Here is a 6,000-nt window from a genome sequence, read left to right as displayed (position 1 = left end):
AGGTGTGCCACCACCTGTCCCCAACGTCATAGATTTAAACATACAGAGATAGTACTCATACTAAATACTACACTGTACATTCTCATTGTGCCAGGGCACTACACAAATTATCCAGAAATCATTTGTGTGCTACCATAGTAAGTCAAGTGCAATTTCTTTCAACTTTTAAAAAGAAATTTTGATGTTTTCTTTAGTCTTGAAAGATGCTCTAACTAAATATGTAATTTCAGAAAAGTTGAAAACCAACTAAAGACCAGTCAAGTGAAAAATTCAAATAGTTTTTTAAACTAAAATTCTATTAATATTTAAATACTTAGTAATAAGAACTTCATGAAATACCCTTTGAGGATAGAAAGAAAACAATTACTGCTATATCTGGAGCTTATTTAACTGTTCTTACTACTCATTTAAAAGCTAGGATGCACTTTACTTTTCTGATATCTAGGTGTAGTGGAGGGGCTTGCTTAAGCCCATATATGGTGAGCTTCACATTAAAATGTGAACACAAGTCTGATGTATGGTCTAGATTTTTCTTTCCTATTAAGAACATTCATTCATCAAAGGACTCTAGTTACTATTCCTGAGGGCCAAACTGTCAGTGATATTTGCTTTTATGGACTTTAGATGATTTCAGCTCAACTGATCACATCCCTCATCGATTCCCCAAGTAATTAAAATGGGCAAAGTACCAATAAATGACTAACGATGGCAAGGTTAGTGGGAAGCAATGCCTTGTTGTAGTGTGGTGTATATTCTCGTTTTCTAAAGGGGAAGTCAACAGTTTCAGCTCCAGCTAGACAGGCTTTCCATCTGTCTAGATTAAATACTTAATCTTTCATTTCCTCCTCTGCAAATCAACCTAACCTTTAAAACAGTTTTCTTTGAACAAACTGCACGAATGTAGGTGGGCACATATGGCCCGAAACAAAACATACTCTTGTGAAGACACAAGAAAAGAGAGAAAATTCTATGGAGGAAGTCACAGAAGCATGGAGCTAGTGCATATGTTTCAGAAGCTGGCAGAATGTCCAGGGTAATGCCTGCCCAAGAGAGAAAGTGCTCTGGGCCAACATCAAAGTGCTGCTTCTGAGAGGGTGCTTTTTGTATTGCTGCTGGCAGGGCTGGACACTCTTTCAAATCACTCAAAAGCCTTACAAAAGGCTTGGCATATTCTGCACTTGGCAGGAGCTGGTTGGGACTGTGGCATTTACCCTTTCCAATCTTTTAAGCAAGTTCGATGCCTTACAGTCTCCAATCTCAGATTGACCAGCTGTGAGGGGGGAGCAGGAATGGAGCACAGCCACTTGTGTTTGGTGGGACAGCAACTACGACCTGAAAAGCACTCAAGTCTTCTCTGGCTGGAGAGTTTCTAAAGCCTCAATTGCTGTAATCAGTGGTTTTTCAGGTGGAGTACCATCACCCATAAAGGTGTGGGATAATATTATTCAGATGGTGTTTATATTTACTTATAATTCTGCTTTGTGTATATTTAATGAAATAGTATATTCCTACAATTGTACTTACACTCTAGATATACACCCACATATTGGAGGAACCAAGTAAAACATTTTTATTAACAGAGATGTAGTCAAGTAAATTTATAGAACAAGTGTTAGGAGACTTGCATTTGAGAGGTCCCAGGCTCAATCCCTGACAAAGTATTCTGCCAGATTTCAGTAGTGAGTGCTCTGATATCTCCCTCTCTCTCATAAAAATAAATGTACTTTTTAATAAAATACTTGAAGATCACTTGGGTAGTTGTTCAGGGGGGGATGCATGTATTTCTTGAAGATCTTTTTTATCATCAGGAAGAGTTCTTTAGAAAAATTTATAAGTATTGTGTTTATCTGGTTCTCCAAGAAAGACTGCTGCCTTGAGTATCCCCCCCCCACCACCTAGAATTGCTTAGACATTAAGACAGAGTAATCTATACTTGACAATAAACAGGACATAGGGGTAGCCCACAACATCAGAGCAGAAGGAGGTGAGATGGAAAATCCAGCACAGACTCCTTGTCCACCTGTCACATGACTGATGGGCCCACTTAAAGGACAGTTTTGACTTTAAGGTTGGAGATGCTCGCAATGGGAAATCAGTCTCTAGGAGGAATTAATGTTGCAAACTATGATTGACAATTAATTCCCAACAGCACATTATTGTGTTTCTTGAGCCAGTCAACATATAACTATTAAAGGAATCAGTGGAGAAAGAATGAGCATGAAAGCAGGGTATGAGATGTGATAGACTGTTTACAATTTTTCCAAGAAAAGAGTAACAATGGAATTTGTGTAGTTGTTATAGTGATCTTGGAGGATGAGCTTCTTTGTTCATTGATGTGTTGACTTTGAACATTAAGTTCCTGGAAAAGCATCAAAAGGGTCATGTTTAGGATATCTGTTGTCTGTGTTTCAGTGGGTAGGTGATCCACCTATAGAAAGGACCTGCCAATGTCCATGTTCACAGGGGAAGCAATTACAAAAGCCAGACCTTCCACCTTCTGCACCCCATAATGACCCTGGGTCCATACTCCCAGAGGGATAAAGAATAGGAAAACTATCAGGGGATGGGATGGGATATGGAGTTCTGATGGTGGGAACTGTGTGGAGTTGTACCACTCTTATCCTATAGTTTTGTCAATGTTTCTTTTTTTATAAATTAAAAAAAGGAAACTATTGAATAGAATAGGAGGAGGGAAATCAGTTCTTGGCTATTGTAGGGTGGCTTCTTATCACACAGTGCTAAAATACCAGGGTCTTGGGCTCATACTAGGAGATTTTTGAGTGATCTTGGTGTCTCTCTATTCCTGGGATGCTGCCACTTGAGCTCCTTGGCTCAGCATAATGACACTTGGTGAGAGATGTCGCTGACTCTCTGGCTTCAGTCCTTGAAGCATCTACTTTTCCCTTTGGAAGTTATTATTTGTCATGCTTTGCTGCCCTGTGTTCTTTTCTCTCTTTCCACTGGTCTAACTTTAGTCTATTCTTTTAGACTTAATTTTGACTTGAGTTCCTTCAACGAAACCTTCTCTAACTCTTCTGGACCCAGTGCTCCCTTCTTCCTCTTTTCATCAATCTTACTTCTATCTCTTATAATATCAAAGGCAGAAGTTAGACGTTTGCCTTTCATTGTTCTATAAAGTTTTTGAAGAGTGTGACCATGATTTATTCATCTTTGTATCTTAGAGCCTAGCATAATAAGTATTTGTATGGATGGAAAGATTTGCCTGGCTGGCTTTCAAACCCTCTGGGGGACTTTTATATTATTTCCTATGCCTTGGTTCCACTAAGACATGGAAAATTGGAGAAGTACAGGATATGAAGAACCCCCATCAGCATTTTGAAACAGTTGATATCTGAATAAAGTAATTGGAGCTGTGTCTCACAGAAGGGCAAGTAGCAGTAGTGGCATCCTAGCATGTGTGGAGGTTTCACGAAGGTACTCCTACTTATTCCCAATGAACTTTATTAAATTGCCAGGAAAAGAAATCTCCTTAATTTGAAAAGTGGCTGCCCAGATATACCGTACTTCCCAACTTTTCTTTCTCCCCTTCTATTATGTGGGGTGTCCTCTTTAGGCCAAAGAGGTTAAGAACCAGATTGGCCTGCTTAATGCTCTATCTTCTGTCATTGTCTATTGGAGGCTGATGAACATTTTTAATGCCAAGCATGGGCAAATGCTATTGCAGTGAGCCATACATAATTTTTAGTATGTTTATTAAAGGCATTTATGTTAACAACCACATTGATGCAAAGCACTGGGAACAGGCCTGGTTTAAGTCAATAACTACTCAGAGGAAGGGGTGCTCTTTTGATTCTCAAAAAGTCAGTAAACTTGTATAACTTGGCTGCATCTATTCAAAGATGAAGTACTTTGTCAGGTTGTATAAGGGTGCTAAATAGGTTAATGGTGGCTCTACAATTATAAACTCAAAGTGATTCTCCATGAATGAGAAGTTTGGTAATTAAAGACAAAGCACTCACATCAAGTGTTGGAGGATAAGCCCACTGTACCAGAAGTCTAGGCTGTTGTTTCCATGAGGTCCGAGAGGGTTGACCTCCAGTTCTCCCTCTGGGTCGAGACAACGGAAGCTTCCCCCAACCTCATTAACTAATGATGGATGGCTTCTCTGGAATGGGGGCTACCTTTCTGCACGTGTCCCTCCTCTCCCCTTAAAACAAAGGTCATGTATTACTGTAATTATGTTTGGCCAAACTTGAAAAACCTCTGCAAACTCCTGTTACTCAACCTCCCCTCCTTCTCCCCTCGCCCTGAGGTGCCTGTAATTTACCCCCAGAAAAATATGCATGTGGCTCATGATCAAATGTTGTTTAGTAACTTTCCACTTGTGATCAAATAGTTTATAGGTCAAAAATGTAACTATGCATTGTGTTGCTTTGTGTTTGGGTTAATGATTACCCTAACCTTCTCCCTGTGCAATGGGTATAATTTGCCTGCTTTCTCTCTCAATAAATGAGTCACCCACCTTTCTGAGGCTGCCCCCGGGGAGCTGAATGAGTCTGTGATTCTTGTCTCTCTGCGCACATCACCCTCCACAATCAAGTCTTTGGTTTTGGAATGTATCATCCATAGATACAAGAATTTGGAAATTGGACCATTAAAAGAGTTCAGTGCAATGCTCCAGATGTGAATTTGATCATGAGATAAGTCAGCTCTCTTTTCATGTTTGTGAAATGGCTAAAAGTCTTGGCTGTAAGTATGAGAAAGCAAGGTTTCTGTCTTCCCTGTTTAATATCTAACTCTGATAAAACACATCAGGGAGAGGAAATAAAACTGTTCACAAACCAAAAGTTAAATTTTGAAGCCTGATGTAATTCTTCCAAGAAAAGTGCAATGCCAAGAGAAAATAAGAAATGGTGAGATAGAAATTCAATTAGCCTTTTGCAGGCTGGGTTTGCTGACACATTTTAAGTTGAAAGTGATCTTTAAGTTATCCTTTCCCCTCTTGTCCAGAGTGCAGCTTGATGGCTGGGTGTATGAATACAGTTTCATGTGGCCACTTATTTAATCATAAATCAGTCTATTGGAGACTCTGTGGATACCTGAAAAATATTTTAACTTAGGGGAAGACCATGATGAGAATGAGGAAAGAGGGAAGGACTGAAGGGAGGAAATCTAATTTTACAGTCTATTATGCAAAACATATTGAACATCTGTTTAATACTGTAGATAGAATATAGGATTATAAAAGTTAAGCTCTGTGGGTGGGGGTAGATAGCATAGTGGTTATGCAAAAAAAAAAGTCCTGTGCCTGAAGATCCAAAGTCCCAGGTTCAATCCCCTGTACCACCATAAGCCAAAGCTGAGCAATGCTCTTGTAAAAAACAAACAAACAAATAAACAAACAAACAAATAAATAAAAGTTAAGCTCTTCAGTCTGGGACCTACTTCAGTGGATAGAACATTGGCCTCTCATGCACAAAGTCTTGTGTTTTATCTCAAGCATCACATGTGCCACAGTGATGTTCTGGTTCTCTCTCCACCCCTCTTTCTAGTAAATAAACACATTAAAAAAAAATTCCACCATATGCATGACCTCAGTCTATGCCCAGCCCTCACTGGATTGAAGAAACTTTGATGTTGTGGTATCCTTCCCTTCCCCATCTGAAAAAGTCAGCTCAGGATTCGGGCAGTAGCACAGTGGGTTAAGTGCGTGTGGCGCAAAGCAAAAGACTGGCATAAGGATCCCAGTTCGAGCCCCCGGCTCCCCATCTGCAGGAGAGTCGCTTCACAAGCGGTGAAGCAGGTCTGCAGGTGTCTGTCTTTCTCTCCCCCTCCCTGTCTTCCCTTCCTCTCTCTATTTCTCTCTGTCTTATCCAACAATGACATCAATAACAATAATAATAACTACAACAATAAAACAACAAGGGCAACAAAAGGGAATAAATAAATAAATAATTTAAGAAAAAGAAAAGTCAGCTCCTAGTCGTGAAGCCCTGAGAATCACAAAAACAAAAAAGTTAAAAAAAAAAAATCCCTACC

This window comes from Erinaceus europaeus, chromosome 9, assembly GCF_950295315.1.
Source record: "Erinaceus europaeus chromosome 9, mEriEur2.1, whole genome shotgun sequence".
Taxonomy (NCBI): Eukaryota; Metazoa; Chordata; class Mammalia; order Eulipotyphla; family Erinaceidae; genus Erinaceus; species Erinaceus europaeus.
Note: the sequence above shows the minus strand (reverse complement) of the source record.